The 25,793-nt window shown below is 42.5% G+C and overlaps 1 protein-coding gene and 1 pseudogene across 1 annotated transcript in view; one reads left to right on the top strand and one right to left on the bottom strand.

The window, feature by feature from the left end:
• The window catches only part of LOC139577789 (NACHT, LRR and PYD domains-containing protein 1 homolog), a 127,366-nt gene that overhangs the window by 36,670 nt on the left and 64,903 nt on the right, over positions 1-25,793 (top strand). The gene's annotated exons all lie outside the window — the stretch shown is intronic.
• LOC139579794 (NACHT, LRR and PYD domains-containing protein 3-like) lies at positions 1,871-17,678 on the bottom strand (annotated as a pseudogene).

Consider the following 25,793-nt stretch of genomic DNA (forward strand, 5'->3'; position numbering starts at 1 on the left):
GAGATGTTTCTAAAACTTGATTGGAGTCCACCTGTGGTAAATTCAATTGATTGAAAAGAGAAGAGCCTTGGTCAGGGAGGTGACCAAGAACCTGATTGTCACTCTGACAGAGCTACAGAGTTCCTCTGTGGAGATGGGAGAACCTTCCAGAAGGACAACATCTATGCAGCACTACACCAATAAGGCCTTTATTGTAGAGCGGCCATACGGAAGCCACTCCTCAGTAAACGGCACATGACAGCCTGCTTAAAGTTTGCCAAAAGGCTCAAAGAGACTTTCATATCATGAGAAACAAGATTCTCTGGTCTGATGAAACCAAGATTGAACACTTTGGCCTGAATGCCAATCGTCTGGAAGAAACCTGGCACCATCCCTACGGTGAAGCATGGTGGTGGCAGCGTCATGCTGTAGGAATGTTTTTCAGCGGCAGGGACTGTGAGACTAGTCAGGAACGAGGGACAGATGAATGTACAAAGAGATCCTTGATAAAAACCTGCTCCAGAGCGCTCAGGACCTCAGACTGGGGCGAAGGTTCACCTTCCAACAGCACAACTACCCTAAGCACACAGACAAGACAACGCAGGATTGGCTTCGGGACAAGTCTCTGAATGTCTATGAGAGGCCCAGCCAGAGCCTGGACTTGAAACCAATCTAACATCTCTGGAGAAACCTGAAAATAGCTGTGCAGCAACGCTCCCCATCCAACCTGACAGAGCTTGAGAGGATCTGCAGAGAAGAATGGGAGAAATTCCCCAAATACAGGTGTGCAAAGTTTGTAGCGTCATACCCAAGAAGATTCTTGGCTGTAATTTCTGCCAAAGGTGCTTCATCAAAGTACTGAGTAAAGGGTCTGAATACTTATGTAAATGTGATCGTTTTTTATTTTTAATACATTTGCAAAAATGTCTAAACCTGTTTTTGTTTTGTCATTCTGGGGTATTGTGATGTCATTATGGGGTATTGTGATGTCATTATGGGGTCTTGTGATGTCATTATGGGGTATTGTTTTGTCATTCTGGTGTATTGTGATGTCTTTATGGGGTCTTGTGATGTCTTTATGGGGTCTTGTGATGTCTTTATGGGGTCTTGTGATGTCATTATGGGGTATTGTGACATCATTATGGGGTATTGTGATGTCTTTATGGGGTCTTGTGATGTCATTATGGGGTATTGTTTTGTCATTCTGGTGTATTGTGATGTCTTTATGGGGTCTTGTGATGTCTTTATGGGGTCTTGTGATGTCTTTATGGGGTCTTGTGATGTCTTTATGGGGTCTTGTGATGTCATTATGGGGTCTTGTGATGTCTTTATGGGGTCTTGTGATGTCTTTATGGGGTCTTGTGATGTCTTTATGGGGTATTGTGATGTCATTATGGGGTATTGTGATGTCATTATGGGGTATTGTGATGTCTTTATGGGGTCTTGTGATGTCTTTATGGGGTCTTGTGATGTCTTTATGGGGTCTTGTGATGTCATTATGGGGTCTTGTGATGTCTTTATGGGGTCTTGTGATGTCTTTATGGGGTCTTGTGATGTCTTTATGGGGTCTTGTGATGTCTTTATGGGGTCTTGTGATGTCATTATGGGGTCTTGTGATGTCATTATGGGGTCGTGTGATGTCTTTATGGGGTCTTGTGATGTCATTATGGGGTCTTGTGATGTCTTTATGGGGTATTGTGATGTCTTTATGGGGTCTTGTGATGTCATTATGGGGTCTTGTGATGTCATTATGGGGTCTTGTGATGTCTTTATGGGGTCTTGTGATGTCTTTATGGGGTCTTGTGATGTCTTTATGGGGTCTTGTGATGTCTTTATGGGGTCTTGTGATGTCATTATGGGGTCTTGTGATGTCTTTATGGGGTCTTGTGATGTCTTTATGGGGTCTTGTGATGTCTTTATGGGGTCTTGTGATGTCATTATGGGGTCTTGTGATGTCTTTATGAGGTGTTGCCGACCTGTACCTTTTGCACCCTCTCTGGATTACTGACCTCTGCCTCGACCTGTCTTTGCCTGCCCATGCTGTTACAATAAACAGTGTTACTTGGACAGTCTGCATCTGGGTCTTACCTTGGTTCTGATAGTATTCATCTGAAAGATAAACAACATGAGGTTATATCACTCTAAATAGCATCTGGTACAAAAGTACAAAGTTATGATTGACATAGTCTCCTACCTGTTGGTACTCTTTCTTTCCATACTGTCCTCTCATCATCCCCGATTAACTCCATTTCAATGTCAACCCCTGTCATTTTCACAACCGCATTGAAAAAGCTTGGTGTGGTGTCTCTATGTATGAGATGAATCCTCTGGAGGGAGGGAGAGGGAGAGGGAGAGGGAGAGGGAGAGGGAGAGGGAGAGGGAGAGAGATAATGAGAGAGGGAGAGGGAGAGGGATAATGAGGGAGAGGGAGAGAGATAATGAGAGAGAGAAAGAGAGAGAGAGAGTGAGAGAGAGAGATCAATGCATAGAACTGTGACTGAAATGTCAGATTCATGTTCTTAGTCTACTAAAACTGTACCGGTGGATTGATGGCGGTAGAACAGGGAATGTTCAGTCTGAAGGAACTCTTCAGTTTGAAGGACTGCTCTGGTCTTGTGTTGGGAAACCTTTTAGACCCTTGAAACTTTATTTCCTGTTGTTCCACAGCCTGCGAAACGAAGCACGGAATACCCAGCCAGTCAATGTATAGTCTTATTCAAACATTATTCAGAAAACTAGCAACACACTTATCTTCATTTAATGAGTGTCAACATAAACTGCACCACTGGTTAGCTAAGGTCATCTCTATAATAATGGTCCCTCACCTGTATTTGGCCGGGGTTACTGGGGAACAGGTATAGGCGTGGAATTAATGTTTGCTTTTTCACTGTCAGATAGAGCATCAGCTCACAGTGGACATCTACGTTCCAAGAAAGGATATAGCTCAGTATAACAGAGATAGCTGAGAACTTGGGATGGAGAATCTTAGCATGGAATCTGGTGACCTCATGCACTTCCTCTAAAGACACTCCATGTTCCTCTACATGAAGAATCTTCATCTCATTCCTCAGGGAAGGGTTGGTCCCTGAACAACACAATAAAAAGGAGACAGAAAGACAAATATTGTATTATTCATCCAACTAAAACACAAAGAATATGCAGTACCAGATCACAGTAAACTCAAACTCCCAGAATAGTTAAATAATTAACTCAGGAAGTGAAACTCAGTTACATGGAAATGTCTTTCTGAGTTCTATTTCTATATGGTTTTACCTAAACAGACACAGTGTGGCAGATGAACTTCCTCCAGTTCACCTAACTCCATAGTGATGTCCAGCAATGGACCACCTTGTGTGTACTGCATGTCTTTCAGAAGTTGACTGTAGGGATCCCAGTTCCTGAAGTGATACTTCAGAATGACATCTCTCTCACACAGCCAGCGGAGACCAGACACTGTGCACTCATAACTCCCTTTGGGTGTCCTGTGTCTGAGGGCAACAACAAGATATGGTAGAGAGGGTCAATGGTCAAATGGAGAGGTAGGATTAGAAGACTATTCCTAAAGGTATTGGGGAAATACACTAGCTGGTGGAATGAAATGTTAAAAGTAGTTATTTTACCTGAACATTGTCACTCCCTGGACAGTGGAAGTCAAGGGTTCAATCTGAAGCCAGTGTGTGGAGTCCTGAACAAGGACAAGCATGTCAATAATACATATGGGGCCTGTTTCCTGGACACAGATTGAGTCTACTGCTGGACTAAATGCATGCTCAATGGAAGTTTCAATAGAAAGTTCTTTAAGGTCCAGGACTAGACTTAATCTGTGTCTGGGAAACTGGCCCATTAACCAAAGTAACTAATCTAATGTATTTATTCAATGTTACATGGAATGCTGGGGATTTATCAATTAAACTGTCTAATGACAAAATCTGACAACAGCTAAAATCCTGCATACCTACAAGCAGAACACAGGACTGTCTATATCCCAGTATGAATGGTTGGTCAGTACACACCTGGCTTTGGGACAGTGTTTATATTACTAAAGTAGAACACAGGACTGTCTATATCCCAGTATGAATGGTTGTTCAGTACACACCTGGCTTTGAGACTGTGTTTATATTACTAAAGCAGAACACAGGACTGTCTATATCCCAGTATGAATGGTTGGTCGGTACACACCTGGCGTTGAGACTGTGCCTGACTCCTGCAGGTATGTAAAAGTAAGAATTGACATTATGACTTACCTCAACATGGTCACAAGTCTTACAGCTCTGAGGAATCTCTGAAGTCAAATTTAGCTGTTATTTAAAATGGACAATCTCATGGAATAATGAATGTATATAAGTGATCAACAGTCTCAGAATGTACACTCATTAGCATACCATAATCTGACATTAGTGTTATATTAATTAATGTTTGTGGAAGCAGGAAACAACATCGTTCTGGTCCATGTTTTGTAGATGTTGGGGTCTGATTTCTGGTAGATCCTAGGATGAGAGCTTAAAGGTAGAGTCAGCTAAATGATGATGTACGAGCAGCACCACAGATATTGTGATGAGCAAGATGCCTGACTTCTCTCTTACACAGTCACACACAGTATCTGCCCATGTGCAAGGGTTCTCTTCACTCTCTTACAGACTGTTAGTCACGGGACCAAAACAGCAGAGAAGTTTAGCCTTTGTGCTCCAACGCTCTTTGTTGTTGTAGAAATTGACCCACTATGCTGTTTACTTTTGCATCTACGTCATATTGCTGAATCTACCTCTAAGTTTGTTTTGACCAAGTAGATCATGATTGTGTTCCTTGCCTGGGACTAAACTATAATGAAAGCTTTTATCGTATTTTGATTTTAAAACAATTATTAGTTAACACTCACATTTCTCAGGTCCAGGCTTGCTCCAACACTCTCCACCGTGGTCTCTGGTGTTGGAGAAGCAGGAGGACAGTGATTAAACTAAATATAACTTATAAAGGCTTGATATAGCATACATACATCACATTTAACTAGGCACAGTCTAACAGTCTATATGTACACATTAAAACACACCAATACTGCTAATCTAACTGTCTGTAGGTCCAACAGAACACATTAAAACACACCACTACTGCTAATCTAACTGTCTGTAGGTCCAACAGAACACATTAAAACACACCACTACTACTAATCTAACTGTCTGTAGGTCCAACAGAACACATTAAAACACACCACTACTTCTAATCTAACTCTCTGTAGGTCCAACAGAACACATTAAAACACACCAATACTAATCTAACTGTCTGTAGGTCCAACAGAACACATTAAACCACACCACTACTACTAATCTAACTGTCTGTAGGTCCAACAGAACACATTAAAACACACCACTACTACTAATCTAACTGTCTGTAGGTCCAACGGAACACAATAAAACACACCACTACTACTAATCTAACTACTACTAAACGAACTACTACTAATAGAACTACTACTAATCTAACTACTACTAATAGAACTACTACTAATAGAACTACTACTAATAGAACTACTACTAATCTAACTACTACTAATCTAACTACTACTAATCTAACTACTACTAATCTAACTACTACTAATCTAACTACTACTAATCTAACTACTACTAATCTAACTACTACTAATCTAACTACTACTAATAGAACTACTACTAATAGAACTACTACTAATCTAACTACTACTAATCTAACTACTACTAATCTAACTACTACTAATCTAACTACTACTAATCTAACTACTACTAATCTAACTACTACTAATCTAACTACTACTAATCTAACTACTAATAATAGAACTACTAATAATAGAACTACTACTAATAGAACTACTACTAATCTAAGCCCATAGAAACACATTGAAGAACACAAAAAAAAGTGTATATCCTACATGTAGGAGATATAAGAAAGCTTTGGAAATATGTTTTTACCCTTTTGGCACAACACTACCTTCCAATGGAGAACACTGTCGTTTTCGTGAGCATCTCCCCTTTCCATTGTGGGGTCAGATGAATTAGGAGCCAAACCGGTTCTGACGCTACAAACAGAAGTGACTGACTGACTTCAGATGAGACGCCTGACAAAACGCCCTGCTCTGCCACCGAGTTCTGACTTCAGATGAGACGCCCTGCTCTGCCACCTTTCACCATTACTACTAATCTAACTACTACTAATCTAACTGACGCTACAAACAGAAGTCGACAGTTCTGACTTCAGATGAGTCCCCTGACAAAACGCCCTGCTCTGCCACTGTGGATGCAGTGGATTGAAACACAGATATAACTATCTTAAACTGACGGATGTGTCACACCCTGATCTGTTTCTCCTGTCCTTGTGATTGTCTCCACCCCCCCTCCAGGTGTAGACCATCTTCCCCATTATCCCCAGTGTATTTATACCTGTGTTCTCTGTTTGTCTGCCAGTTCGTCTTGTTTGTCAAGTCAACCAGCGTTTTTTTGCTTTCAGCTCCTGCTTTTCCCAGTCTCACCCTTCTGGTTTTGACCCTTGCCTGTCCTTACTCTGAGCCCGCCTGCCTGACCACTCTGGCTGCCCCTGTCCCTGACCCCGCCTGCCGACCTGTACCTTTAACCCACCTCTTGTTTACTGACCCCTGCCTGCCTTGACCTGTCTATTGCCTGCCCCTGTCCCTGACCCCGCCTGCCGACCTGTACCTTTAACCCACCTCTGGTTTACTGACCCCTGCCTGCCTTGACCTGTCTATTGCCTGCCCCTGTCCCTGACCCCGCCTGCCGACCTGTACCTTTAACCCACCTCTGGTTTACTGACCCCTGCCTGCCTTGACCTGTCTATTGCCTGCCCCTGTCGCTGACCCCGCCTGCCGACCTGTACCTTTAACCCACCTCTGGTTTACTGACCCCTGCCTGCCTTGACCTGTCTATTGCCTGCCCCTGTCGCTGACCCCGCCTGCCGACCTGTACCTTTAACCCACCTCTGGTTTACTGACCCCTGCCTGCCTTGACCTGTCTATTGCCTGCCCCTGTCCCTGTTGGATCATCAAACCATTGTCAAGTCAATGTGTCTGAATCTGGGTCTTACCTTGATTCCTGGTAGGATGATTCATGAGGATTTTGTTATTATGTTACCTAGAATGATTGTTACCTAGATTGATGACTCACCTTTGATTGTGTTGATCATCTATCTGACACAGAGTGACTGAGGAGGAGGAAACCTCAAACCCAAACCCAGGATAGAGGGGTTCAGTGAATCTGGTGTGTTCTGTGTAAAGGTGTGTAAGTGTACCAGAGGAGGACACACTATAGAAGGACAAAGTACCAGCTGACCAGTCCAGATACACTCCAACTCTGTTAGGAACAGGATCCGAGATGGATCTTCTGACACTGACTCCAGGATGGTAAAAGTCATAACCACTATCAGAGCAGAATAAACACCAGGACTTCCTATTGAGTCCAATCCAACTGTCATCCTCATCTCCCTTCCTCTTCATTCCTTTGTACACCACACCGATGTAAATCTGGTCACCATCATTCTCCACCTCCCAGTAATAACGACCTCCAGATCCAGATAAGCCTTCTCTGCTGAGAACTTGGAAAAGACAATCAAATCTGTCTGGATGGTCTTCATAATGCTGCTTCTCTTCCACCAATGTCACCTTCCTGTTCCCCTCAGACAGTAGCAGGTGTGGGTTTACTGTATTTGGGTCCAGGGTGAGATGACAGGCATCTGTAGACAAAAGGAGAGTTTAATCAAACCACATCTTCATATAAAATGTTGTTTTGTAGTTACAGTGCATGTATTGATTAGTTACTATAGAGCTGAATATACAGTTAAATATAAATCAAATCAAATCAAATTTTATTAGTCACATACACATGGTTAGCAGATGTTAATGCGAGTGTAGCGAAATGCTTGTGCTTCTAGTTCCGACAATGCAGTAATAACCAACAAGTAATCTAACCTAACAATTCCACAACTACTACCTTATACACACACACAAGTGTAAAGGGATAAAGAATATGTACATAAAGATATATGAATGAGTGGTGGTACAGAACGGCATGGCAGATGCAGTAGATGGTATAGAGTACGGTATATACATTTGAGATGAGTACTGTAGGGTATGTAAACATAAAGTGGCATAGTTTAAAGTGGCTAGTGGTACATGTATTACATAAAGATGGCAAGATGCAGTAGATGATATAGAGTACAGTATATACATATGAGATGGGTAATGTAGGGTATGTAAACATTGTATTAAGTGGCATTGTTTGAAGTGGCTAGTGGTACATTTTTACATAATTTCCATCAATTCCCATTTTTAAAGTGGCTGGAGTTGATCAAAGAGACTTACATTTCCTCAGCCCTGATTTCAGCCTGCACTCTCCACCATGATCCACACTGTAGGAGAAACAGGTTATTGACTGACAAAGACCTAATAAAGCAGTCAACATTTAAACCATATTGTTGTGTTCTGGTGCACTATCCAAGTTCATTACTAGAGACATACAGGTATTCTATCCTACCTACTGCATACAGAACGGAGTACAATTCATTACTAGAGACATACAGGTATTCTATTCTACCTACTGCATACAGAATGGAGTACAATTCATTACTAGAGACATACAGGTATTCTATCCTACCTACTGCATACAGAACGGGGTACAATTAATTACTAGAGACATACAGGTATTCTATCCTACCTACTGCATACAGAACAGAGTACAATTCATTACTAGAGACATACATGTATTCTATCCTACCTACTGCATACAGAACAGAGTACAATTCATTACTAGAGACATACAGGTATTCTATCCTACCTACTGCATACAGAACGGAGTACAATTCCAACAGGATATCAGAGATGCAGAAGAAGAGTATTCATGTGGTGATGATGTATGCTGTGTTGGAGTGCTCAGCCTGCTGAGTAAACTTCCCCTTAATTCTACCATCACGTCCTCATGTTACTGAACCTACATACAGTGGCAAGAAAAAGTATGTGAACCCTTTGGAATTACCTGGATTTCTGCATAAATTGGTCATCACATTTAAACAACAATAGACAAAACACAGTCTTCTTAAACTAATAACACACAAACAATTCTACGTTTTCATGTATTTATTGAACACACCATTGTCACGATGTGTCCCTTTTGGGGTGTATATCGTGGCTCCCCTCTCACTCTCTCTCCCACATCAGGTTTTAAAACGGTCTTAAATTCCTGCTAGAAACTCTCTCTCTCTCTTTGCTGCCATGGAGTATGGAGTAAGAGGAGAACAAAGAACTTGGGGAAAGAGGAGTAAGAGAGCCCATGGAGAACAAAGAACTTGGGGAAAGAGGAGTAAGAGAGCTCTCTCTCTCTTCGCTGCCATGGAGTATGGAGTAAGAGGAGAACAAAGAACTTGGGGAAAGAGGAGTAAGAGAGCCCATGGAGAACAAAGAACTTGGGGAAAGAGGAGTAAGAGAGCCCATGGAGAACAAAGACCTTGGGGAAAGAGGAGTAAGAGAGCCCATGGAGAACAAAGAACTTGGGGAAAGAGGAGTAAGAGAGCCCATGGAGAACAAAGAACTTGGGGATAGAGGACTAAGTGAGCCCATCGAGAACAAAGAACTTCTCTTTAGAAACTCCTAATCCCCAGAATGGGAGAATTAAACAATATTTCCATTTTTGAGAATGTGGGAATGGTCCGTGGACACTTAAGAGACGGTCATGTTGCGTGTGTGTTTCATTTGGTGATCTCACGAAGGACAGGAAACACACATTACTATATCTTTTATTAAAAAGTGTACATTTTCCCAGCTGTCATGTTTACTTCTGAATGTTGTTTAAGATGGATGAATAAGTAGAAGAATACTTTTGAAAAAGATAACAATGTGATTTAGTCTTCTAAATTAAAATTGGTTGTTTTACGGTAATTTATGCACAGTCAAGTAGCCACGCCCAGGTGGGCACAAACACGATGAGACTCGCCCCTTTTCTACTCAAGTATAAAAGCCCCCCGTGACGCAATTCACACAAGACCACGCAAACCACGGTGTAAGCTAAGGTTGCAAGTGGTCAAATTTTCTAAGACCAAAACATGGCGGGTGACGCTGGTTAAACTACAACTCTACCAGAGGATAAGACTAGAAAAATATGGAGCTGACGCTACATGTTGAAATGGTTAAGAACTACAACTCTATAGGCCACGGAGACCATACAGCTGTAGTTTTGGCTGAACGGTTGGAAAATTGTTCAACTCTGAGACTATCGATTGGATTTAATAACTGGTTGAAGCTCCTTTGGCAGCAATAACCTCTAACCAAAATGTTTTCTGTCGTTGCGGATCAGACCTGCACAACGGTCAGGAAGAATTTTGGAGCATTCCTCTTTACAAACCGTTTAAGTTCAGCAATATTCTTGGGATGTCTGGTGTGAACCGGTCTCTTGAGGTCATGCCACAGCATCTCAATCGGGTTGAGGTCAGGACTCTGATTTACTTCTGTGTTTTGGGTCATTGCCCGATTGCATCACCAAACTTCTGTTGAGCTTAAATTGGCGGACAGATAGCCTTCCTGCAAAATGTCTTGATCAACGGAAAAATTAATTCCCAAGTTTATGATAGCAAGCTGTACAGGCCATCAGGCAGCAAAGCAGCCCCAAACCATGATGCTCTCTCCACCATACTTTCCAGTTGGGATGAGGTTTTGATGTTGGTGTGCTGTGCCTTTTTGTCTCCACACATAGTGTTGTGTGTTCCTTCCTTCCAAACAACTCAACTTTAGTTTCATTTGGCCACAGAATATTTAGACAGTAGCGCTGTGGAACATTCAGGTGCTCTTTTGCGAACTTCAGATGTGCAGCAACGTTATTTTTTGGACAGCAGTGCCTTCTTCCGTGGTGTCCTCCCTTGAACACCATTCTTGTTTAGTGTTTTACTTATCTCAGACTCGTCAACAGAGATGTTAGCCTGTTCCAGAGATTTCTATAAGTCTTTAGCTGACACTCTAGGATTCTAGGATTCTAGGATTATTCCTAACCTCATTGAGCATTCTGTGCTGTGCTCTTGCAGTCATCTTTGCAGGACTGCCACACCTAGGGAGAGTAGTAACAGTGCTGAACTTTCTCCACTTACAGACTATTTGTCTTACCGTGGACTGATGAACATCAAGGCTTTCAGAGATAATTTTGTAACCCTTTCCAGCTTTATGCAAGTCAACAATACTTAATCTTAGGTCTTCTGAGATCTATTTTGTTCGAGGCATGTTTCACATCAGGCAATGCTTCTTGTGAATAGCAAACTCAAATTTTGTGAGGGTTTTTTATAAGGCAGGGCAGCTCTAACCAACATCTCCAATCTTGTCTCATTGATTGGACTGCAGGTTAGCTGACTCCTGACTCAAATTAGCTTTTGGAGAAGTCATTAGCCTAGGGGTTCACATACTTTTTCCAATCAACACTGTGAATGGTTAAATTATGTATTCAATAGAGACAAGAAAAGTACAATACTTTGTGTGTTATTAGTTTAAGCACACTGATTGTTTATTGTTGTGACTTAGATGAAGATCAGATGAAAAGTTATGACCAACTGATGCAGAAATCCAGGTAATTCCAAAGGGTTCACATCATTGGTATTGTACCTGTATGACACGACCGCTGCTCACACTATTGGGGACATCTATTCTGACTTACTTCAGCTTCATCAGTTTATATGCAGGATCCACCAGAGCAGCTGAAAGCAGTACCCCTGCAGAGTCTCCTGGGTGATTGTAGCTCAGGTCCAGCTCTTTCAGGTGGGAGGGGTTTGACCTCAGAGCTGAAGACAGAGCAGCACAGCCCTCCCCTGTGACCAGACAGCCAGACAGCCTACAGAGAGACACAACAGCTGTCTAGGTTGGTGTACTGGTGTCAATCATCTTGTAGGACACCAATACATTTGTCCATGACACAAACATTGTGATGAAATATTAGATTTTCAGAGTCTTGGTTTTACTAAGCTCAGTACCGACCTGACTGAAACAGCTGTACTTACCCCAGTGTGTGTAGTTTACAGTCTGGATCCTCCAGTCCATCAGACAGCAGTGTAACTCAGCTCAGTACAGACCTGACTGAAACAGCTGTACTTACCCCAGTGTGTGTAGTTTATAGTCTGGATCCTCCAGTCCAGCAGACAGCAGTGTAACTCCTGAGTCCTGCAGGTCATTGTCTCTCAGCTCAAGTTGTTTCAGTTGTGAGTTGGGTGAACTCAGAACTGAGGCCAGATCTGAACAGCAACCCTCTGTCAGACCACACTGACCCAGACTAGAGGGCAGAAGAACACATGATTAACACATGTTTAAAACATCCCCATAATAACTCATACTGAAGATATGTAACTCACTCTAGTGTCTGTATGTTGCAGAGTGGACTGGTTAGTCCAACACAGAGCAGCTCCACTCCTCTGTCTCCCAGGTCATTGTAGCTGAGGTCCAGTTCTCTCAGGGGGGAGTTTGGTGTCTGCAGAGCTGAGGCCAGAATCTCACAGGATTCATATGTGAGGTTACAGCCAGACAGTCTGGAGGGAGGAGATATGGTGATACACTGTTGCTAACACAGTCTCGATCTCTGCAGCCAGAATGACAGCAAAGTACACTGAAACAAAACAATATAAACTCAACATTGAACCACTTCAAAGATTGAACTGAGTTACAGTTCATAAGGAAATCAACTAATTGAAATGAATTCATGAGGCCCTTATCTATGGATTTCACATGACTGGGAATGCAACTGTTGGTCACAGATACCTTCTTTTTTTGGGGGGGGCGTGGATCAGAAAACCAGTCAGTATGTGGTGTGACCACCATTTGCCTCATGCAGCGCGACACATCTCCTTCTGTATAGAGTTGATCAGGTTGTTTATTGTGGCCTGTGAAATGTTCTGCCACTCCTCTTCAATGGCTGTGTGAAGTTGCTGGATATCGGCGGGAACTGGAACACGCTTTCGTACACTTTCGATCCAGAGCATCCCAAACATGCTCAATGGGTGACATGTCTGGTGAGTATGCAGGACATATGACAACTGGGAAATGTTTTAGCTTCCAGGAATTGTGTACAGATCCAATATGGGACTGTGCATTATCATGCTGAAACAAAGAGGTGATGGCGGCAGATGAATGACAATGTGCCTCAGGATCTCCTCACTCTATCTCTGTGCTTTTCAAATTGCCATTGATAAAATGCAATTGTGTTCATTGTCCGTAGCTTATTCCTGTCCATACCATAACCCTCCCGCCACCATGGGGCACTCGGTTCACAAAGTTGACATCAGCAAACCTAAAACGACGTTGGATGCGGCTTATGGTAGAGAAATGAACTCAATGTTTATGGAAACAGCTCTGGTGGACATTCTTGCAGTCACCATGTCAATTGCATGCTCCCTCAAAAGCGTCATGTCTGCAACAGTAGGGACATGAGAAATTCATGTTCAAGTCATCACATGCTCTGAAAACAAATTTCTCTGCAAAAAACAAATCAATTGCTAGCTAGCTAGCTACGTCTATCTTCTCTGGTCCTGTTTACAATGTATCCAATTTTACTTCTCTGGTCCTGTGTTCACAATGTATCAGATTTGGGTTTTGCTTTCTGTAACTTGGTTGCATGTACTCTCTGCATGTTTAGGCGCTTATCGCGTCATCATATCTTTTCCAACTGCCCCGTTATCTGGTTTGAATGTGCATTCTAGAATGCCCTTCTAGCCAATCAGAAATGAGCCTTCAACAATGCTGAGGAATAACTCATGTTAAAAACATACCAACTCACTCTAGATATTTAACCTTTGTGTGGTGCCTCCAGTAATGTGGCCGGGGGAAAGCCACTGTTTCTGAGCGTCAGCCACACCCCACAACCAGCATTGTAGGCTGCAGCAAGCTAGGCTGCAGGGCTAAGACCTGAGCCCACTTAGCCTCGTTATGCTGCAACGCACCTGGGACATTTAAGGTGTTGCATTAGTTCAGCAGGGTAGAGCTCCTGGCTGGACATTCTTTTTTTTTCTTCTTTTTTTTCTTTTTTTTAATTACCCCCTTTTTTCTCCCCAATCTCGTGGTATCCAATTGTCAGTAATTACTATCTTGTCTCATCGCCAAAACTCCCGTACAGGCTCGGGAGAGACGAAGGTCAAAAGCCATGCGTCCTCCGAAACACAACCCAACCAAGCCGCACTGCTTCTTAACACAGCGCGCCGGAAGCCAGCCGCACCAATGTGTCGGAGGAAACACTGTGCACCTTGCTACCAGGTTAGCGCGCACTGCGCCCGGCCCGCCACAGGAGTCGCTGGTGTGCGATGAGACAAGGATATCCCTACCGGCCAAACCCTCCCTAACCAATCGTGCGTCGCCCCACGGACCTCCACGTCGCGGCCGGCTGCGACAGAGCCTGGGCGCGAACCCAGTCTCTGGTGGCACAGCTAGCGCTGCGATGCAGTGCCCTAGACCACTGCGCCACCCGGGAGGCCCTGGTTGGACATTCTGATCTCCACAGGAAAACTAGTCGGACTGCAAGTTAAGCTGGGTAGCAGCCGAGCTAGTTTTCATTAAAGTTAAGTCTAACTCTAGGTTCAGATCATTAGAGCCTTTTGTTTTCAGTTACAGTTTGAGAACCTTTGTGATTCCCCCCCAAAACCAATTCTTCCTTTGGACGCCTCTCCTTCCAGTTCTCTGCTGCCAATGACTGGAACGAACTACAAAAATCTCTGAAACTGGAAACACCTATCTCCCTCACTAGCTTTAAGCACCAGCTGTCAGAGCAGCTCATAGATTACTGCACCTGTACATAACCCATCTACAATTTAGCCCAAACAACTACCTCTTTACCTACTGTATTTATTTATTAATTTATTTTGCTCCTTTGCACCCCATTATTTCTGTCTCTACTTTGCACTTTCTTCCACTGCAAACCAACCATTCCATTGTTTTTTTAGTTTTTATTTTACTTGCTGTGTTGTACTCACTTCGCCTCCATGGCCTTTTATATTTTTATTTATTTATACATATATTTGTTTGCCTTCACCTCCCTTATCTCACCTCACTTGCTCACATTGTATATAGACTTATTTATTTTTTTCACTGTATTATTGACTATATGTTTGTTTTACTCCATGTGTAACTATGTGTTGTTGTATGTGTCGAACTGCTTTGCTTTATCTTGGCCAGGTCGCAATTGTAAATGAGAACGTGTTCTCAATTTGCCTACCTGGTTAAATAAAGGTTAAATAAATAAAAATAAAATTATATTATTGTGAATAAATATGCCAGCCTAGCAGGTTTAATCTCCTATGTGTTACACTGATATTGTTCAGACGCTCTTATCAGCAGACGCTCTTATCCAGAGCAACTTACAGTAGAGTGCATACATTTTTATTACATTTTAACATACTGAGACAAGGATATCCCTACCGGCCAAACCCTCCCTAACGACGCTATGCCAATTGTGCGTCGCCCCACGGACCTCCCGGTTGCGGCCGGCTGCGACAGAGCCTGGGCGCGAACCCAGAGACTCTGGTGGCGCAGGTAGCACTGCGATGCAGTGCCCTAGACCACTGCGCCACCGGGAGGCCACTGGATACTGAAGATAGTTAACTCACACTAGTGTCTGTATGTGGACTCACACTAGTGTCTGTATGTTGCAGAGTGGACTGGTTAGTCCAACACAGAGCAGCTCCACTCCTCTGTCTCCCAGGTCATTGTAGCTGAGGTCCAGTTCTCTCAGAGGGCAGTTTGGTGTCTGGTGAATTGAGGCCAGAGTCTCACAGGATTTATATGTGAGTTTACAGCCATCCAGTCTGGAGAGTGGAGATAATCTGTTAGATATACAAATCCTCCAGAGTAACGATACTGTAAACATCAACTCAATAACAGAACTTACAGTGCTCTCTTGCAGGTTTTCACTACCGGCATTAACCTCTGATAACCTTTCTCTGATGTGTTGTATCTCTTCAGTTTAAACTTCTCCAACACCTCCTCTGACATCAGTAACAGGTAGGCCAGGGCTGAACATTGGTCAGGTTTTAGTTTTATTTCTGACAGAGTTCCTGAATGCAGGGAGGTCTGCATGTCTTCAACTAGAGAGTTGGCACCAAGTTCATTCAGACAGTGGAACAAGTTGATGATCCTTTCTGGTGAGGATTCCCTTTCGATGTTGTCTGAAAGGTACCTGACTGTTCTCTCAACTGTTTCCTCATTGGTCTGTGTTGTACTTCCTGTCTGTGTCAGAAGGCCTCGTAACAAATTCTGATTGGACTCCAGTGAGAGACCCAGAAGGAAGCGGAGGAACAGGTCCAGGTGTCCATTCTCACTCTTCAAGGCCTGGTCCACTGCGCTCCTGTGTAAGTCAGACAACTGGATTGACTCCTTCTCTTCATCATCACTAGTGGGGGAGAAAACATTTTCCTTCTTGTCCAGACATGATTCTAAAGCATGCACTGCTGCTAGAAACTCCTGAATGCTCAGATGCAGAAAGCTGTAGACCTTGTCTTGGTACAGCCCAGATTCTTCTTTAAAGATCTCTGTACACAATGCTGAGTACTCTGATGCCTCTGTGACATCAAGGCCACACTCTCTTAGGTCCTCCTCATAGAAGATCAGGTTGCCCTTCTGCAGCTGTTGGAAAGCCAGCTTTGCCAGTTTCAGGATCATCTCTTTGTCTGACTGAGACAGTTCCTTTGGGTTTATCTCTGTGGCTTTGTTGTACTTCTTGTTCTTCACAATGATTTGGATGAGAATGAAATGTGAGTACATCTGGGTCAGAGTTTTGGGGACCTCATCCTTCTCTGCCTCTTTCAGCATCATCTCAAGGACAGTGGCTGATATCCAACAGAAGACTGGTATGTGGCACATGATGTGGAGGCTCCTTGATGTCTTCATGTGTTTGATGATTTCATTGGCCATATTTTGATTTCTGATTTTCTTCCTGAAGTACTCCTCCTTCTGTGGATCATTGAACCCTCGTACCTCTGTCACCTGGTCAACACACTCAGGAGGGATCTGATTGGCTGCTGCAGGCCGTGAGGTTATCCAGAGGAGAGCAGAAGGAAGCAGATTCCCCTTGATGAGGTTTGTCAGCAGCACGTCCACTGAGGTTGGCTTTGTGACATCACAGCATTTCTCATTGTTTTTGAAGTCTAGAGGAAGTCGACACTCATCCAGACCATCAAAAATGAAAACAGTTTTGGTTTCACCATCTTCAATGCTGTCAATCTCTTTCAGCTCTGACAAGTAGTGGGAAATGTTGCATCAGACTGTATTGGTCCTTTTTCAGGTTCAGATCACGGAAAGGAAGAGGAAACATGAAATGAATGTCCTGATTTGCTTTTCCCTCTGCCCAGTCAAGGATGACCTTCTGCACAGAGACTGTTTTTCCAACACCAGCGATTCCTTTTGTCAGCACAGTTCTGATAGGTTTGTCTTGTCCAGGTAAAGGCTTGAAGATGTCGTTGCATTTGATTGGTGTCTCTTGTGTGGTTTGTTTCTTGGATGCCATCTCTATCTGTCTAACCTCATGTTCATTATTGAGCCCTCCACTTCCACCCTCTGTGATGTAGAGCTCTGTGTAGATGTCCTTGAACAGACTTTGGTTTCCATGGTGTCCAATTCCTTCAGATATGTGTTGATACTTGTGTTTCAGTTTAGCCTTAATCTCTTGTTGGACTGTCAGCAGAGTTTGACCTGTAGGAAAACAATGAGAGTTGGGACTCATAAGTTTGTGTGGTGTGTTTTATAAGGGCCTTCATAACGTTCTTTGTAATATTGTATGAAACACAGTCTTACTTCTTCTGTCCGAAAGGTTGTGTGTGATCTTTAATGCATCCTCACTGTCCAAACTCTCCACTTCCTTATTGTCATCTGGTAATGGTTCCTGGCTGAAAGCAGGTGGCTGATCACTCTTCATTGATAGCAGGCTGGTTGTAGGTGACTCTGCTCTGGGCTTCTGGACACTGAACAAAACAGGGAGACAGCTCACCTCATCAATATCACATCAATACCTCGTATAGTGGAACTTCTAAAAGTCCTGATGTTTCTTTCAAAGCTAATTTGTAAAAGTGTCCCAAATGTAATTTGGGACACTTTTCTCTTTAGTTTATATCTTTAAGATAACTGTATATTTTACATTTAATCTCTTACCTCTTAGAACTGGTGTCTTGAATCATTTTGGATGCAGTGGTCTCCTCTCTCTCCCCAGAGAGACTAATTTTAGAGGCAGTGGTCTCCTCCTCTCTCTCCCCAGAGAGACTCATTTTAGAGGCAGTGGTCTCCTCCTCTCTCTCCCCAGAGATACTCATTTTAGAGGCAGTGGTCCTCTCCTCTCTCTCCCCAGAGAGACTAATTTTAGAGGCAGTGGTCTCCTCCTCTCTCTCCCCAGAGAGACTAATTTTAGAGGCAGTGGTCTCCTCCTCTCTCTCCCCAGAGAGACTTGTTTTAGAGGCAGTGGTCTCCTCCTCTCTCTCCCCAGAGAGACTCGTTTTAGAGGCAGTGGTCTCCTCCTCTCTCTCCCCAGAGAGACTCATTTTAGATGTAAGTCACAGCTCACTCAACTATAATAAGAAATAACAGAACAGTCAATATTTCTGAACATTGAAGAACGATTACCAATGACAACACTTTTACTATCTGTGGTCAAAGACTACAATCAGACTTCATATTGTATTCAAACATACACAGTCCAATATGTTATTAATTTGATTTGACTTGGATCCCCATTAGCTGACTCCATAACAACAGCTAGTCTACCTGGTTGGATCCCCTGACTCCACAACAACAGCTTGTCTACCTGGTTGGATCCCCTGACTCCATATCAACAGCTAGTCTACCTGGTTGGATCCCCTCACTCCATAACAACAGCTAGTCTACCTGGTTGGATCCCCTCACTCCATAACAACAGCTAGTCTACCTGGTTGGATCCCCTGACTCCATAACAACAGCTAGTCTACCTGGTTGGATCCCCTGACTCCATAACAACAGCTAGTCTACCTGGTTGGATCCCCTGACTCCATAACAACAGCTAGTCTACCTGGTTGGATCCCCTGACTCCATAACAACAGCTAGTCTACCTGGTTGGATCCACTGACTCCGTAACAACAGCTAGTCTACCCGGGGTACACACAACTAAGAAGACGTTACAGTTTAGATTGAAAGACGGTAGTAGACATTATGAACATTTACCAAGTAGACATTACAGACAGTTAAAATAGCTGGCAGGTATTTAGTCTGTGCCAAGGTTCTGCTTTTCTTTGTGTTCTGGAACGTAGCCCTGTTTCTTTGTGTTCTGGAACGTAGCCCTGTTTCTTTGTGTTCTGGAACGTAGCCCTGTTTCTTTGTGTTCTGTAACGTAGCCCTGTTTCTTTGTGTTCTGGAACGTAGCCCTGTTTCTTTGTGTTCTGGAACGTAGCCCTGTTTCTTTGTGTTCTGGAACGTAGCCCTGTTTCTTTGTGTTCTGGAACGTAGCCCTGTGTCTTTGTGTTCTGGAACGTAGCCCTGTTTCTTTGTGTTCTTGAACGTAGCCCTGTTTCTTTGTGTTCTGGAACGTAGCGCTGTTTCTTTGTGTTCTGGAACGTAGCCCTGTTTCTTTGTGTTCTGGAACGTAGCCCTGTTTCTTTGTGTTCTGGAACGTAGCCCTGTTTCTCTGTGTTCTGGAACGTAGCCCTGTTTCTTTGTTCTGGAACGTAGCCCTGTTTCTTTGTGTTCTGGAACGTAGCCCTGTTTCTTTGTGTTCTGGAACGTAGCCCTGTTTCTTTGTTCTGGAACGTAGCCCTGTTTCTTTGTGTTCTGGAACGTAGCCCTGTTTCTTTGTTTTCTGGAAAGTAGCCCTGTTTCTTTGTGTTCTGGAACGTAGCCCTGTTTCTTTGTGTTCTGGAACGTTGCCCTGTTTCTTTGTGTTCTGGAACGTAGCCCTGTTACTTTGTGTTCTGGAACGTAGCCCTGTGTCTTTGTGTTCTGGAACGTAGCCCTGTTTCTTTGTGTTCTGGAACGTAGCCCTGTTTCTTTGTGTTCTGGAACGTAGCCCTGTTTCTTTGTGTTCTGGAACGTAGCCCTGTTTCTTTGTGTTTTGGAACGTAGCCCTGTTTATTTGTATTCTGGAACGTAGCCCTGTTTATTTGTATTCTGGAACGTAGCCCTGTTTCTTTGTGTTCTGGAATGTAGCCCTGTTTCTTTGTGTTCTGGAACGTAGCCCTGTTTCTTTGTGTTCTGGAACATAGCCCTGTTTCTTTGTGTTCTGGAATGTAGCGCTGTTTCTTTGTGTTCTGGAACGTAGCGCTGTTTCTTTGTGTTCTGGAACGTAGCCCTGTTTCTTTGTGTTCTGGAACGTAGCCCTGTTTCTTTGTGTTCTGTAACGTAGCCCTGTTTCTTTGTGTTCTGGAACGTAGCCCTGTTTCTTTGTGTTCTGGAACGTAGCGCTGTTTCTTTGTGTTCTGGAACGTAGCCCTGTTTCTTTGTGTTCTGGAACGTAGCCCTGTTTCTTTGTGTTCTGGAACGTAGCCCTGTTTCTTTGTCTTCTGGAACGTAGCCCTGCTTCTTTGTCTTCTGGAACGTAGCCCTGTTTCTTTGTCTTCTGGAACGTAGCCCTGTTTATTTGTGTTCTGGAACGTAGCGCTGTTTCTTTGTGTTCTGGAACGTAGCCCTGTTTCTTTGTGTTTTGGAACGTAGCCCTGTTTCTTTGTGTTCTGGAACGTAGCCCTGTCTCATTTTTGTTCATTGATTTCACCTCTGTTCGTTTCTCACCTGGTCTCATCAGCTCCCTATTTAGTTCAGTTCTTTCTGTTTGTATGGCTGTGAGGTATTGTTTGATTTTTGTACTTTCTCCCTGTGTTTGACCATTGTCTGCTTGTGACCATGATTCCTGCCTTCTGCGACGGCTTAACCTTTCTCGCCCCGGGGTTCCGCTAGCGAAACACCCACAACATTCCGCATTTCGTGAAATTCAAAACAATTTTTTTGAAATATTTAACTTCCACACATTAACAAGTCCAATACAGCAAATGAAAGAAAAACATCTTGTGAATCCATCCAACATGTCTGATTTTTTAAATGTTTTAAAGCGAAAACACAATATATATTTATGTTAGCTCACCACAATAGCCAAACACACAACGCCATGTTTTCACCGCAAACATAGCTTTCACAAAACCCACAAATAGAGATAAAATTAATCACTAACCTTTGAACAACTTCATCAGATGACAGTCTTATAACATGTTATACAATACATTTATGTTTTGTTTGAAAATGTGCATATTTAGAGGTATAAATCGTAGTTTTACATTGCAGCCACCGTCACAAATAGCACCAAAACAGCCAGAATAATTACAGAGAGCAACGTGAAATACATAAATACTCATCATAAAACATTTATGAAAAATACATATTGTACAGCAAATGAAAGATAAACATCTTGTGAATCCAGCCATCATTTCCGATTTTTAAAATGTTTTACAGCGAAAACACAATATATATTTATATTAGCTCACTACAATAGCCAAACACACAACGCCATTTATTCACCGCCAACATAGCCTTCACAAAACCCACAAATAGAGATAAAATTAATCACTAACATTTGAACAGCTTCATCAGATGACAGTCTTATAACATCATGTTATACAATACATTTATGTTTTGTTCGAAAATGTGCATATTTAGAGGTACAAATCGTGGTTTTACATTGTGAATACGTAGCCATAATGCACCAAATTGTCCGGAGATATTTTGGACAGTCACGTAATCTAACCAAAAAACTCATCATAAACTTTACTAAAAAATACATGTTGTACAGCAAATGAAAGATACACTGGTTCTTAATGCAACCGCTGTGTTAGATTTAAAAAAAATAACTTTAGTACAACGTACAGCATGCAATATTGTGAGACAGCACCCAACAATTCTCCGCCTTGTTGGAGCCAACACAAACCACAAAAATACGAAATAACATCATAAATATTCTCTTACTTTTGATGATCTTCCATCAGAATGTTGTGCAAGGAGTCCTAGTTCCAGAATAAATCGTTGTTTTGTTTTAAAATGTCCATTTCTTCTGTCGAATTAGCAACTTTGGCTAGCCATGTGGCGCAAACATGCACATGTCCAAGAACTCTTAGCGCATGGAACGAAAAATTCCAAAAGTCCCAATAAACGTCAAATAAACTGGTCAAACTCGGTTGAAAATCCAACTTTATGATTTTTTTCTCATATTTATCCAATAAAATCCGAGCCGGAGCATTTCGTTGTGTATACCTAACGCATTTCAGAAGACAATGTGAGGTTCCCTGGTGCGCAGTTGAATACTGCCAATAGAGCGGACCTGTCACTCCAAAAGCTCTCATTCGGTCTCACATCAAGCTAGACACCCCATTCAATATTCTACTGCCTGTTGACATCTAGTGGAAGGCGTATGAAGTGCATACAGATCCATAAATATAAGCCAGTTGAATAGGCAGGCCCTGACACAGAGCCCCATTTTCAGAATTTTCACTTCCTGTTTGGAAGTTTGCTGCCAAATGAGTTTTGTTTTACTCACAGATATAATTCAAACAGTTTTAGAAACTTCAGAGTGTTTTCTATCCAATAGTAATAATAATATGCATATTGTATGATCTAGAACAGAGTACGAGGCCGTTTAATTTGGGCACGATTTTTTCCCAAAGTGAAAATAGCGCCCCCTATTAAGAAGAAGTTAATTCATTGATTGTTTTGCCTCTGGCCTGAGAGGATACAAGTTAAATATGTAGCTAGATGCTAGAAGGCTAATGTTAACTAGCTAATGTTACCCATGAATTGAAGTTAGGCTAGCGAGCAAGCATTTTAGCCATGTAGACTAGGACAACAAACAAGAAAAGTGTGTACTGTATGACAGAGTGATAGACCGTGTACTGTATGACAGAGTGATAGACCGTGTACTGTATGACAGTTATAGACCGTGTACTGTATGACAGAGTGATAGACCATGTACTGTATGACAGAGTGATAGACCGTGTACTGTATGACAGAGTGATAGACCGTGTACTGTATGACAGAGTGATAGACCGTGTACTGTATGACAGTTATAGACCGTGTACTGTATGACAGTTATAGACCGTGTACTGTATGACAGAGTGATAGACCGTGTACTGTATGACAGAGTGATAGACCGTGTACTGTATGACAGTTATAGACCGTGTACTGTATGACAGAGTGATAGACCGTGTACTGTATGACAGAGTGATAGACCGTGTACTGTATGACAGTTATAGACCGTGTACTGTATGACAGAGTGATAGACCGTGTACTGTATGACAGAGTGATAGACCGTGTACTGTATGACAGAGTTATAGACCGTTTACTGTATGACAGAGTGATAGACCGTGTACTGTATGACAGAGTGATAGACCGTGTACTGTATGACAGAGTTATAGACCGTTTACTGTATGACAGAGTGATAGACCGTTTTGTCAACATGACAGAGGAGGATGTCATTGGTGTTTCTCTACAATTAGGGTGAGTCAACATGTTTTTTCTACTTGTACGAACACGCACACACAGACAGCAGTACCATGAACCGTTCTTTGCAACGTGCAGTAACTCTCTGTGGTTCTAAATTAATAGTTGTTTAGTCGTCCAGAAATGTCGTAAACATTGACTTGCTTGACCATGCTGTAGGTCATGTAACTGTCTGTTAAATACAATACGCTTTGTGGACTTAACCGGACAGACGTTGCTCTCCGGTTTTGTGATAAAACAAAGGAGTGGTTGAATTTATTCTGCCGCTGTGTCTTCTTATTGTCTCGGACTCAGTAATTATATATTAATAACAGTGATTTTACCCACGCACCGATACTGGTGTGACCTCATAATTGGCGTGGATGTAATGTGGACACCCCCGCTTTAGGCATCTGTAGGACTGAACCTGTTGATGTAAGAGCTACGGAATGTTTTAATTATAGGCTATGTCCGGGCGTTCTCCGTTCTATTTTACAATCTGTACCATGTCATTAAATATCAGATACTATCGAGAACCACGGTCAGTAATACCCACATACATTTATAACTGTCACTTGAGTGTTCGTTCTCCTCAAATTGTAGCTTACATTGTTGCATCATTCCATTCTGTTGTATAGGACCCCACCTATTCAACCTCTATTGTACACTTTTGTACACCTTCCAATGTTTCATGGATTCAACTTGAATATGAACATTTTCAGGATGAATCAAACCGCTGTATTTATTATTTATCAATATATTTCGTGTGAAAACGCTGTTGAATGAAACCTCCACCAGTAAATCTGTTGGCCTGCAAGTGGGTGTTTTCAGTGATTAAATGACATTTATTCAGCGCACGCGAGGGAACCACGTCTGCAAAGCCCGTTATGCAACTTAACAAGGTAAGTATGAATATAAACTAATGACAAGTACGTAGGAAAGGCGTTCATAAGAAGGGCGTAATTTCGTAAAATTGGAATAGTGCCCTTAGTGAATACACACATGCACTGCTTGAGTTCACATGAGGTGCGATCAGTTTCTCGTCCGTTGTACCGGGGCTTGTATTCAGAAGAAAGGTGTGCCGACAACGGTTGAACCAGTGGGTAACGTTATGCAACGGTACACCGGCCAAGTTATCGAGCGCACAGCCGTGAGCAAAACGGACCACCACTTTCCTGATCCGTGTCGCCAGAAAGCATTTTCAACGTTGATTTAGCCCTACATTCAAATAGTTTCTATGCCCATTGTTGCTCGTCACTTTACTTGACTGACTTGTCGAAACAGAGTGTTTTCTTTAGTGACAGCTTTACATTATTCCCGAGTCATTTCTTCTAACTAGTTTCATCACGCGGATAATAATCACGATAATGTGCTGTCCGTCGCCTTTACCAATAATACCCTACCTCATATCCCTGTAGTCTAGAACAATAATACCCTACCTCATATCCCTGTAGTCTAGAACAATAATACCATACCTCATAGCCCTGTAGCCTAGAACAATAATACCATACCTCATAGCCCTGTAGCCTATAACGTCAGATCATATTGATTAGGCTAATCAATACGAATCGATGTAAATAAGACTAAACTTATCATTCTTGAAAGTTGACAACAGTATTGTATTTACTAAACAATTATTCAGACGTGTTTCCCTTAAATCATCTGTCTCTCTATGAAAGCCCAACTTCTCCACAATACTTTTCTACATTAAATTATAAAAACACTACAAACCTCAGATGTTTTGTCTTCTACCCGTAAAGTCCATTTCTTCCTCTAGGTCTTTATACGTATCCTTCCTATGTTGAGATGAGAGGGGTAGAGGTGGAGGGAGGGAGGGAGGGGGGGGGGGTGGAGTGGGAGAGAGGGAGGAGACAGGTGGAGTGGGAGAGAGGGAGGAGAAAGGTGGAGAGGGAGAGAGGGAGGAGAAAGGTGGAGAGGAAGAGAACTTGAATGGGAGAAACTGAGAAACTCCCCAGATACAGGTGTGCCATGCTTTTAGTGTCATACCCAAGAATACTCAAGGCTGTAGTCACGAGTATTCTTGCTTCAACAAAGTACTGAGTAAAGGGTATGAATACTTATTTAAATGTGATATTTCTGGTAGTTGTTTTTAAAATAAATTTGCAAAAATGTCTGAACCTGTTTTTGCTTTGTTATTGTGTGTAGATTGATGAGAGGAAAAAAGCATTTTAATCAATTTTAGAATAAGGCTGTAACGTTTCAAAATGTGTTAAAGTCAAGGTGCTGTATCTCCATGAAGACCGACAGGTCCCTGTATAATTCCTCCTTTCCAGGAATTTCCTGGAATTAAAATGGAAGTGGCCCCAACCATGTTGTCATGTTTTGTCATTGATTATCATGTCTT

This window comes from Salvelinus alpinus, chromosome 6 (genome assembly GCF_045679555.1).
Source record: "Salvelinus alpinus chromosome 6, SLU_Salpinus.1, whole genome shotgun sequence".
In the NCBI taxonomy this organism is placed as follows: Eukaryota; Metazoa; Chordata; class Actinopteri; order Salmoniformes; family Salmonidae; genus Salvelinus; species Salvelinus alpinus.